The following is a 13,367-nucleotide window of genomic DNA, read 5'->3' as shown; positions in this document are numbered from 1 at the left end:
CTGGCTTATTTCGCTTAGCAGAATGTTCTCCAGGACCATTCATGTTGTTGAAAATGTTAAAAGTTCTTTCTTTTTTATAGCAGCATAGTATTCCATTGTGTAGATGTACCACAGTTTTATAATTCACTCATCTGCTGATGGGCACTTAGGCTGTTACCAAATCTTAGCTATGGTAAATTGTGTTGCTATGAACATAGGGGTGCATATATCCTTTTTGATTGGTGTTTATGTTTTCTTGGGATATAGTCCTAAAAGTGGGACTACCGGGTCAAATTGGAGTTCTATTTTTAACTTTCTGAGGAAACTGCATAATGTCTTCCACAGTGGCTGCACCAGTCTGCATTCCCACCAGCAATGAATAAGGGTTCCTTTATCTCCGCATCCTCACCAGCACTTGTCATTTGTTGATTTGATGATAAGCCATTCTGAAAGGTATGAGATGGTACCTCATTTTAGTTTTAATTTGAGTTTTTAAATGATTAGTGACTTTGAGCATGTTTTAATATGTCTCTTGGCCTTCTGTATGTCCTCTTTTGAAAAGTGTCAATTTAGGTCCATTCTCCATTTTTTGATAGGATTGTTTATCCTTTTTTTTTTTGTTAAGTTGTATGAGTTCCCTGTAAATTTTGGATATTAAACCCTTATTGAAGATAACATTGAAAAATATGTTCTCCCATGCAATGGGCTCTCTTATTGTTTTTTGATGGTTTCTTTTGATGTGCAGTTTTTTATTTTGATGTAGTCCCATTTGTTTATTTCCTCCTTAGTTTCCTTAGTCCTAGGATCTGTATTATTAAAGATATTGCTACAAAATATGTCTGCTATTTTGCTGCATATCGTTTCTTCTAAGATTTTTATGGTTTCCCATTTTATTGAGTTTAATTTTGTGTATGGTATAAGTTGGTGTTATATTCTCATTTTTTTGCATGTATCTGTTCAATTTTCCCAACATCACTTATTGAAGAGACTGTCTTGACACCATTGTATGCTCTTGCCTCCTTTGTCAAATATTAATTGAGCATAATGGCTTGGGTCTATTTCTGGGTTCTCTGTTCTGTTCCATTGGTCTATATGTCTGCTCTTGTGCCAGTACCAGGCAGTTTTGAGAACAATGGCTTTGTAATATAGCTTGATATCTTGTATCATGATCCCTCCAACTTTGTTCTCATTTCTCAAGATTGCTGCTACTATTTGATTTTTAAAAATCATATTATTCCATATGAATTTTTGGAGTAGTTGTTCTAGGTCTGTGAAATATTCCATTGGTATTTTAATAGGAATTGCATTGAATCTATAGATTGCTTTGGGAACATGGAGATTTTAATGATGTATATTCTACCACTCCATGAACACAGTATATTCTGTGATTTGTTTATGTCTTCCTCTATCTCTTTTTTCAACATCTTATAGTTTTCGGAGTGCAGGTGTTTTACCTCTTTAGTTAAATTTATTCCTAGGCATCTTAAATTTTTGTTTCAATAGTAAATGGGATTATTTTTTTGTTTGTTTTGTTTGTTTGTTTATTTATTTTTAGTATCTCTTTCTGTGAGTTCCTTACTGGTATATAAAAAAGCCATTGATTTCTGGGTGTTAATTTTGTATCCAGCTACAGTGCCAAATTTCTTTATTAAGTCAGTAGTTTTTTGATGGTGTCTTTAGGGTTTTCTATGTACAATATCATGTCATCTGTGAATAATGACAGTTTTACTTATTTTCAATTTGGATGCCTTTTATTTCTTCTTATTGATTGATCACTATGGCTAGCACTTCCATACTATGTTGAATAGGAGTGTTGAAAGTGGGCATCATGTCTTGTTACCATTTTAGATTTTACCCATTGAGCATGATGTTGGCTGTAGGTTTTTCATATAAGACTTTTATTATGTTGAGGTATGATCCCTCTATTCCAACTTAGCTGAGAGTTTTTATCAAGAAACAGTGTTTGCTGAATCCAAGATGGCTGCCAATAGGATGGCAGGCTGCAAGATAGTGTATGAGTGAGAGAACCAAAGGAAAGTGTGTGGACGTGCGGGGAGCGTCTGTATCTGTGAATGAGCGACACTTATAATGCACAGGAATGTTGGGGACTGGCAGACCAAGCTTCCCTCTTTGGGCAGCCTCTAATAGTGTTGAAATCTCTCCTATGTAGGCCATCTCTGCCACTGAGATGAGCTGTGATCAAAAGTCCAGCCTTACCTTCAACCGGGGAGACCTCAGATACATCCTGGGATCCTACAACCACAATGCCCAGGGAGCAGCTGCCTCAGCTGCCAACCCATGAAAACCAAGACTCCAGCCTCCCAAACTACAGGCTCCTAAAAAGTCTGTCTGAGGAGAGATAAGGTGGCACCAAATATATGGATGGGTCCTGTGCCTTCTCTCAGAGCAGATAGAAGGAACAGCTGAATCGAATAACACCCACCTGGAATTGGTGAAGTAAACATAGCTGGTGAGGCAATCTGTGGATGAAAATCTCAGATATTGCCTAGAGCTGTGGTTGGCAAACTGCGGCTCTCAAGCCACATGTGGTTCTTTGGCCCCTTGAGTGTGGCTCTTCCACAATATACCACGTGTGGGCACGTACACGTACAGTGCAATTGAAACTTCGTGGCCAATGTGCAGAAGTCGGTATTTTGTGGAAGAGCCACACTCAAGGGGCCAAAGAGCCGCATGTGGCTCACAAGCCACAGTTTGCTGAGCCACAGTTTGCCAACCACTGGCCTAGAGAAAGGTGAGATAAGGGACCTACGCTGGAGGGAGAAACACACACAGCAGGAAGTAGAGTCCCAGAGGTAGACTGTGCCTCACAAAATCTGCAGCCATTGGGTTCAGTGTAGCGCTCAAATGAAAAAGGGGGTCCACGGGACTGCTGGCAGAAGGGCACTCTAGATGATATCCCACTGCTGGGCTGGGCCCAGAAAGGCATCCTGAAGTTCTATACTGGCTGTGCTGTGCCAGGGGAAAAAAGACGTGAGTTGGTGTGGTTCCTTTTCCTTTTTCTTTTTTTTTTTCTTTTTACTTCCTTGCTTTTGCTCTCTAAGTCCAGTACATAGGATCTTCCAATTAAAAACACTCACTGATACTGCAGGGGAAAGTTGTTTTTGTGAAAACTGGGGATCAGAATAAGGAGAGATAATCAGGAAACCACCTCAGAGGCAGTCTGTCCCTCTACACCAGTACTAAGTACAGCAGGGAAAGAGGAATCTAAACTGAGTAGATGGGCCATTTAGACCCAGATATTAATCCAAAAACACTGCCACCCAAAGGTTGTGTCAGAAATTTACTCTTGTGTAAATACAACTGAAGGCAGGCTGAGAAACAAAGTGATCAGAGAGATCTCACCTGCTTGAAAACATGTGGTGGATCACAGGGAACTTCAATACTGTGCTGACTACCTGAAAGGAAACAGATGTGCCAAGCAGAACAGTAGAGGAAGTAAAAGACATTCACTGCTTCACTTTTTTACTTTTATCTTTTACATAAGAAACTAAATTTTTCTCACTTGATTATACTTTTTAATTATGTTTTTAATTATTATCACTACTATTATTTTACTTTTTTAACTTATATTTATTTTATTTTATTTTATTTCATTTTGGGATTAATATTCTACATTCTATTTTTATATTTCTTTTAGCATTATTTTACTCTAACTCAATTTTTCCTTTATGCCAACACTCTCTTCTTCACTTTTCCCCTTTTTAGTCCTGTTTCTCTTACCCTGTTCCTGCTTTAATTTTTTTCTATCCTTTCTTTTTACTCCCTGTTAAAAATTGATCTTACTCATATATCTCATTTCCTCTCCCTTGGTCCAAGTCCATCTATACTTCTCTCTTCTTTTTCTTCACTATCCAATTTTTTTCTTCTTTTTCCCCTTTTCTTTCTTTCTGTCTTGTTGATGTTTGTTGATTGTTTGTTTGTTTGTTTTATTTTTCCTTTTTGCTTTCGTTTTTCCTCTCCTCTCTTGTTCTCTTCTTCTACTAATAGCTTAATTAATTCAAATCATCGACTCAGGCCTATCTATTCTCTATTCTCCTTTTCCAATAATAGAAGAATACATAGATAGCTAGATTAAAGAAAGGGGAAAATATATATATATATATATATATATATATATATATATATATATATACACACTGAGTGACCAGATTATTATGACTAGCCAGATTATTATGACCACCCCATCAGTACTTCGTTGGGCCACCTTTTGCCTTCAATACTGCAGCCATTCTTCTTGGCATTGACTCCACAAGATGTTGAAAGGTGATGTGAGGAATCTGACACCATGCCTGATGAATAACACTGTCAAGTTCTGTGAGATTTGATGGTTGTGGAACCAGCTGCCTGATGGCTCTTTTAACTTGGTCCCACGAATGCTCAATTGAATTCTTATCTGGTTATTGTGTGGGCCACCTAAGCAAGGTAAAGTCTCCCTCATGTTCTTGAAACCACTCCTGCACAATACGAGCACCATGGTATGGCGCATTGTCTTGTTGTAAGAAGCCATCTCCATTGGGATACACCATCAACATGAGAGGATGAACTTGATCAGCAATGATACTTAGGTATGTTGTGCTATTCAGACATTTATAATGGTCTGGCTCTCTAGCAACTTCAGCACAAAATTAGAGCTAATTTGCCTACAAACATCAGGTGGTCATAATAATCTGGCCACTGTATATATATATATATATATATATATATATATATATATATATATATTCTTTTATATATATATTTTTAATGTATATATTTTCCTTTATTATTATTTTTTTACATTTCTTCTTATACGCTCATTCTCTTTCTACCTCCTCTATACTGAATTGTGCATTTCCCCATTCATTCAATTCCTTGACCTTACCTTCTGGAAATAAGCTCTGCCTCTTCAGATTCATCTGGGTGTTTGTTATTTGAGTGTATGTTGTTTCCATTTTTTGGAATAGTTGTTATATTTCTGGAATTTTCTCCCCACATACATATATTCCCCACACTTCTTTTTCCTTCTCTTTCTTTTCTCTCTTAATTTTTTTCTCAATATCATTTTTGCATGCTTTTCTATCCCCTAATTCTCTTTTCTCTGGTGGTCACCTTTACTTGGGATTATTAGTATTATGAATACATTTGTGTTTGGTGCCCTGTGTGTTCTGTCTTGTTATGGTGTATTTTGTGCCTTTAAGTCAACACAGGAGAGAGAGAGCTAAAAAAAAACCAAACACCTTGAGTAGAGTAATCATGGGGAGACAAAGAAACAGCCCACATACAAAAGAAAAACAGGAATCACTGGGAAAGGAATTAAACGAAATGGAGCCAAGCAATATATCACAGAAAGAATTCAGAGCAATGGGCATAAGGTCACTGAAAATGATGGAAGACAAATTCAACAATATGTGTAAGAACCAAGAGGAAATAAAGAAGAACCAAGAAAAATGAAAAATGACCTCACTGCAATAAAGTACTAAATAGAAAACATCAACAGAAGACTAGAAGTGGAGGACCACATCAGTGAGCTAGAAGACAAGGTAGGAAAAAATACCCAAAAGAGCAGCACCTAGAAAAAAAAACTTAAAAAAACAGGAGGAGAGCCTAAGGCACTGATGGCGAACCTTTTGAGCTCAGCATGTCAGCATTTTGAAAAACCCTAACTTAACTCTTGTGCCGTGTCACATAAAGAAATTTTTTGATATTTTCAACCATAGTAAAACAAAGACTTATATCTTTTATATTTATTTTATATATAATGTCATTATTTAAATGTTATTTAACAAAGAAAAATCAACCAAAAAAATGAGTTTATGTGTCACCTCTGGCACGCGTGTCATAGGTTCGCCATCACTGGCCTAAGGGAATTTTGGGACAACACAAAATGAAACAACATCCACATAATAGGGGTGGTAGAAGGAGAGGAAACTGAGAAAGGTATAGAAAACCTGTTTGAGAAATAATGACAGAAAACTTCCCTGATATCAGAAAGAAAAAAAACTCACACAAGCCCAAGAATCTAACAGAGTCAAAAACAAGATAAACCCCAAATGACTGACACGAAGACATATTATAATTAAATTGGCAAACACCAACAAAAAAGTAAGAATCTTAAAGGCTGACAGAGACAGAAAGTTAACTATAAGGGATCTTCCATGAGACAATTGACTGCTTTATCAAAAGAAACACACCAGGCAAGAAGGGAATGGCGTGAAATATACAATGTCATGCATATCAAGGGTCTGAATCCAAGAATACTGTACCCAGCAAGGCTATTAATCACAGTTGAGGGTGAAATCAGGAGCTTCACAGACAAAAAAGGACTAAGGGAGTTTATTACCACCAAACCAGCTATGCAAGAAATGCTAAAGGGACTGCTGTAAAAAGAATAAATAGGAAGGGAAGAAGGAACACAGGCATAAAGAATAAAAATGGCAACAAAAAAGTACCTATCAATAATAAATTTAAATGTAAATGGATTAATTGCCCCATCAAAAGACATAAGATAGCTAGGTGGATAAGAAAACATGAACCATATATTTGCTGTCTACGAGAGACCCACCTCAGAACAAAGGATTCAAACATACTGAGAGTGAAGGGATGGCAAAAAATATTTTCAGGCAAAAGGAAAGGAGAAAAAAGCTGGGTTTGCAATACTTATATCTGACAAAATAGACCTCAAAATAAAGGCTATAACTAGAGATAAGGAAAGCCACTGAATAATACTAAAGGGAGCAATTCAGCAAGAATATATAAACTTTTGAACAATAATAGATACAGAGGCAGAGCTGCCTCAAACAGATTGTCAAACTGCAGCGGGAAGGCCGGGGAGGGTTGGGGGGCAGGAGGTAGGGGGGTAAGAGATCAACTAAAGGACTTGTATGCATGCATATAAGCATAACCAATGGACATAAGACACTGGGGGATAGGGGAGGCTAGGGGACTGTCTAGGGCAGGGGGATAAAATGAACACATATGTAATACCCTTTGTAATACTTTAAGCAATAAATAAAAAAATAAATAAATTTAAAAAAGAATATATAACTTTAGTAAATATTTATGCACCCAATACAGTAGCACCCAAATACATAAAACAACTTCTGGAAAGGAAGACATCAACAGAGAGATCAATAGCAATACAGTCATAGTAGGGGAAATTAATACTCCACTGATACCACTAGATAAATTCTCTAAACAAACAAACAAAAAAATCAGCAAAGAAAGAGCAATCCTAAATGAGTCACTAGATCAGATGGACTTAATTGATATCTTCAGAATATTTCACCACAAAACTACAGAATATACATTCTTCTCTAGTGAAAACAGGACATTTTCAAAGATAGATGACATATTAGGACACAGGCAAAGTCTCTCCAAATTTGAGAGGATAGAAATCATAACAAATATCTTCTCAGATCACAATGGAATAAAAGTAGGAATCAACTACAATAAAAACAAAGAAAAAAAATCAAACACTTGGAGGCTAAATAGCATGCTATTAAACAAAAAATTGGGTAACCAAAGAGATCAAAGAAGAAATAAATAGAATCCTGGCTGCCCTAGCCAGATTGGCTCAGTGGAAGGAGCATTGGCCTGCGGACTGAGGGGTCTTAGGTTCAATTCCAGTCAAGGGCATGTACCTTGGTTGCAGGCACATCTGCAGTGGGGGGTGTGCAGGAGGCAGCTGATTGATGTTTCTCTCTCATACATGTTTTTGTCTCTCTATCATTCTCCATTCCTCTCTGTAAAAAAATCAATAAAATATATTTAACAAAAAGCATCCTGGAAACAAATGACAATGAAAACACAACAATTCAATATCTATGGGACACAATGAAAGAAGTCATGAAAGGGAAGTAAATAGCTCTACTGGCTTAACTAAAAGAAAATAAGAAAAACTGGTAATAAATTATCTAACCTTTCAACTTAAAGAATTACAAAGAGAGCAACAAGAAAATCCCACATTATCCAGAGGGAAGGAAATAATAAAGATCAGAGCAGAAGTAAATGACATAGAGACCCCCCCTAAAAATACAAAAGATCAATGAAACGAGGAGCTTGTTCTTTGAAAGGATAAATAAGATTGATGAAACTCTAGCCAGGCTCAACAAGAAGCAAAGAGAGAGGACCCAAATAAAGAAAATTACAAATGAAAGAGGTAAAATAACAACAGATCCCACAGAAATATAAAGGATTGTTAAAAAATACTATGAACAACTCTATTCCAACAAACTAGGCAACCTGGAGAAAATGGACATATTCCAAGAATAATATAACCTTCCAAAACTCAACCAGGAAGAAATAAAAAACTGAATAGGCCGATAACTAAGGAAGAAATTGAAGCAGTAATCAAAAAGCTTCCAGCAAACAAAAGCCCGAAGCCAGATGGCTTCATAGGGGAGTTTTACCAAACATTCAAGGAAGAAGTAAAACCTATCCTCCTCAGACTACTACCAAAAATTCAAGAGGAAGGAACACTTCCAAGCTCATTCTATGAAGCCAGCATCACCCTAATACCAAAACCAGATAAAGACAACACAATGAAAGAGAATTACAGGCCAATATCCCTCATGAACATAGATGCCAAAATCCTCAACAAAATTTAAGCAAATTGGATCCAGCAGTACATCAGAAAGATCATACACCATGATAAAGTAGGCTTTATCCCGGGGATGCAAGGATGGTACAATATCCATGAATTAATAAACATGATATATCAAATAAACAAATTTAGACATAAAAATCACACAGTCATATCAATTGATGCAGAAAAGGCATTTTACAAAATCCAGCACCCTTTCTTGATAAAAACTCTCAGCAAGGTGGGAATAGAAGGATCACACCTCAACATCATAAAAGACATATATGACAAACCCACAGCCAATATCATACTCAATGTGAAAAAACTAAAACCATTTCCCCTAAGAACAGGAACAAGACAGGGATGCCCACTCTCACCACTCCTGTAGAACATAGTACTGAAAGTACTAGCCTTTGCGATCAGACAAGAAGAAGAAATAAAAGGCATCCAAATTAGAAACGTAAAACTGTCCTAATTCATAGATGACATGATATTGTACATAGAAAACCCTAAAGACTCCATCGAAAAATATTAGAATTAATAAATGAATTTGTCAGTGGAGCAAGATACAAAATTAAGGCCAAGAAATCTATGGCATTTCTTACACCCATAGTGAACTTACAGAGACTGAGACTAAAAAAGCAATCCTATTTACCATTGCATGAAAAAAAAAATTAAGGTAACTAGGAATAAACTTAACTAAGGAGGTAAAAGACCTGAAGGCAGAAAACTACAGGACTTTGAAAAAAGAGATGGAGGAAGACATAAACAGAGGGAAGAATATACTGTGTTCATGGATTGGTAGAATCAACATCATTAAAATGTCCATACTACCCAAAGCAATCTATAGATTAAATGCACACCCCTTTGTAATACCAACAGCATATTTCACAGATCTAGAAAGAACTCTCCAAAAATACATCTGGAATAAAAACAAACAAACAAACAAACAAACAAAAAACTCGAATTGCTGCAGTGATCCTGAGAAAAAGAATAAAGTAGGAGGGGTCTTAATACCAGATATCAAGCTGTATTACAAAGCCACTGTTCTCAAAACTGCCTGGTACTGGCACAAGAACACACATATAGATCAATGGAATAGAATAGAGAGCCCAGAAATTGACCTAAACCACAATGCTCAATTAATAGTTGACAAAGGAGGTAAGAACATACAATGGAATCAAGACAGTCTCTTCAATAAACGGTGCTGGGAAATTTGGTAAGACACATGCAAAACAATGAAACTAGACCACCAACTTACATCATAGACAAAAACAAACTCAAAATGGATAAAGAAGTTAAATGTAAGACAGGAAACAATAAAAATCTTAGAGGAATCCAAAGGCAGTAAAATCTCAGACATATGCCGATGCAGTTTCTTCACTGATAGTACTCCTAGGGCAATGGAAACTAAAGGGAAAATAAACAAATGGGACTACATCAAAATAAGAAGCTTCTGCACAGCAAAAGAAAGCATCAACAAAACAACAAGAAAACCCACTGCATGGGAGAACATATTTGCCAATGTTATCTCTGATAAGGGTTTAATCTCCAACATTTACAGGGAACTCATACAACTTAACAAAAGGAAAAAACAAACAAGCCAATAAAAAAATAGACAAAGGACCTCAATAGATACTTTTTGAAAGAAGACATAAGGAAGGCCAAGAGACCTATGAAAACATGCTCAAAGTCTAATCATCTGAGAGATGCAAATCAAAACAACAATGAGGTACCATCTCACACCAGTCAGAATGGCTATCATCAACAAATCAACAAATGACAAATGCTGGTGAGGATGTGGAGAAAAAGGAACACTCCCCTGCACTGCTGGTGGGAATGCACACTGGTGCAGCCGCTGTGGAGAACAGTATGGAGTTTCGTCAAAAATCTAAAAATGGGACTTCCATTTGACCCAGTGATCCCACTTCTACAAACATATCCCAAAAAACCAAAAACACCAATCAGAAAGGATATATGCATCCCTATGTTCATAGCAGCACAATTTACAATAGCTAAGATTTGGAATCAGCCTAAGTGCCCATCAGCAGATGAATGGATTAAAAAACTTTGGCACCTCTACAAAATGGAATACTATGCTGCTGTAAGAAGGAAGGAACTCCTACCATTTGCAACAGCATGTATGGAGCTGGAGAGAATTATGCTAAGTGAAATAAGTCAGTCAGAGAATGATAAATATCACATGATCGCAATGATTTGTAGATTATAATGAACAACATAAACCGATGAACAAAAATAGATCTAGAGACAGAGAAGTATCGACCAGATGCTCAAACCTCAGAGGGAAGGAAGGCGAGGCTGGGGCTAAGGGGGAGAGATCAACCAAAGGACTTGTATGCATGCATATTAGCATAACCAATGTATATAGATACTGGGGGCTGAGGGCATGGGTGGGGTAATGGAGGACGATGGGATAAGGACACATTTGTAATATCTTAATCAATAAAGAAAAAAATAAAAATTAAAAAAATACTAATGGCATATTTCAAAGATCTAGAACAAACTCTCCAAAAATTCATCTGCAATAAAAAAAGGCTCCGAATATCCACAGCAATCCTGAGAAAGAAGAACAAATTTGGAGGGATCACAATACCAGATATCAAGCTACATTACCAAGCCATGGCTCTCAAAACTGCCTGGTACTGGCACAAGAACGGACACATAGACCAATGGAAGAGAACAGAATACCCAGAAATCGACCCAAGCCATTATGTTCAATTAATATTTGACAAAGGAGGCAAGAGCATACAATGGAGTCAAGAAAGTCTCTTCAGTAAATGGTGATGGGAAATTAGGTCAGATACATGCAAAAAAATGAAACTAGATCACCAACTTACACCATACACAAAAACAAACTCAAAATGGCTATAGGACTTGAATTTGAGATGGGAAACCATAAAAATCCTACAAGAATTCATAGGCAGCAAAATAGCAGACATATGTCATAACAATATCTTTACAGAAACAGCTCCTATGGCATAGAGTATAAAGAGAAAATAAACAAATGATACTACATCAAAATAAAAAGCTTCTGTACAGCAAAAGAGACCATCTAGAACACAACAAGAAAGCCCACTGCATGGGAGAACACATTTGCCAATGCTATTTCAGATCAGGGTTTAATCTCCAAAGTTTAGAGCGAACTCATACAACTTAACAAAAGGAAGATAAACGATCCAATCAAAAAATGGGAAAAGGCCCTAAATAGACACTTTTCGAAAGGGGACATACAGAAGGCCCAGAGACATATGAAAACATGCTCAAAGTCACTAATCATCCAAGAGATACAAATAAAAACAACAATGAGATACCTTCTCACACCTGTCAGAATGGCTATCATCAAAAAATCAACAAATGACAAGTGATGGCGAAGATTTGGAGAAACAGGAACCCTCCTGCACTGCTGGTGGGAATGTAGACTGGTGCAGCCACTGTGGAAAACAGTATTGAGTTTCCTCAAAAACTTAAAAATGGAACTCCCATTTCACCCAGTAATCCCACTTTTAGGACTATATCCCAAGAAACCAGAAATACCAATCAGAAAAGTTATATGCACCCCTATGTTCATAGCAGCACAATTTACAATAGCTAATATTTGGAAACAGCCTAAGTGCCCATCAGCTTATGAGTGAATTAGAAAAAAGTGGTACATCTACACAATGGAATACTATGCTGCTATAAAAAAGAAGAAACTTTTTCCATTTGCATCATCATGGATGGAACTGGAGAGCATTATGCTAAGCTAAGTACGCCAGTCCCAGAAAGATAAATATCACATGATCTCACTCATGTGTGGGATATAATCATCAACATAATTTGATTTACAAGAATAGATCCAGAGACAAATGGCAGGGGAGGGGGTGTTTAGAGAGCAACCAAAGTACTTGTATGCATGCATATTAGCATAACCAATGACACAGACACTGGGCCTGTGGGGGCTTGCCCGGGGTGGGAATGGCTGGGGGAAGGGTTCAATTGGGGAAAAATGAGACATATGTAAAACTTTAGACAATAAAAAGAAAGAAATATGTTGGATTTTGTCAAATGGTTTTTCTGCATCAATTGATATGATTATGTGATTTTGTTTCTCAAGTTGTTTATGTGATGTATAATGTTGTTGATGTGTGGATATTGTACCAGTCTTGCATCCTTGAAATAAATCTCACTTCATCATGATGTATGATCTTTCTAATGTAATTCCTGATCTGATTTGCTAGAATTTTGTTGAGGATTTTAGGGTCTACGTTCATCAGGGATGTTGACCTGTAATTCTCTTTCTTTGTAGTGTATTTTTCTGTTTTGGGATTAGGGTAATACTGACTACATGGAAAGACCTTGGAAGTGTGCTTTCCTCTTGAATTTTTTGGAATATTGTGAGTAGGGTAGGTTTTAGTTCTTTGAATGTTTGGTAAAACTCCCCTGTTTTTGCTGTCTGGACCAGGGCTTTTGTTTGCTGGAAGTATTTTGATTGCTGCTTCAATTTCATCAGTAGTTATCAGACTATTCAGGTTTTTAATTTTCTTGATTGAGTTTTGGGAGATTGTATTTTTTTTAGGAATATGTTCATTTTGTCTAGGTTGTCCAGTTTGTTGGAGGAGACTTGTTCATAGTATTTTTTTTACAATCTTTTGTATATCTGTGGGATCAGTTGTTATTTCACCTCTTTCATTTCTGATTTTATTTATTGGGGTCCTCTCTCTTTGTTTCATGGTGAGCCTGGCTAGAGGTTCATCAGTCTTTTTTATCCTTTCAAAGAACCAGCTCTTCTTCCTATAAATCTGTTTTG

This window comes from Myotis nattereri (assembly GCF_964212035.1).
Source record: "Myotis nattereri genome assembly, chromosome: X".
NCBI classification, from domain to species: Eukaryota; Metazoa; Chordata; class Mammalia; order Chiroptera; family Vespertilionidae; genus Myotis; species Myotis nattereri.
The sequence above is the reverse complement of the archived record's forward strand: the minus strand, read 5'-3'. Positions refer to the sequence as shown.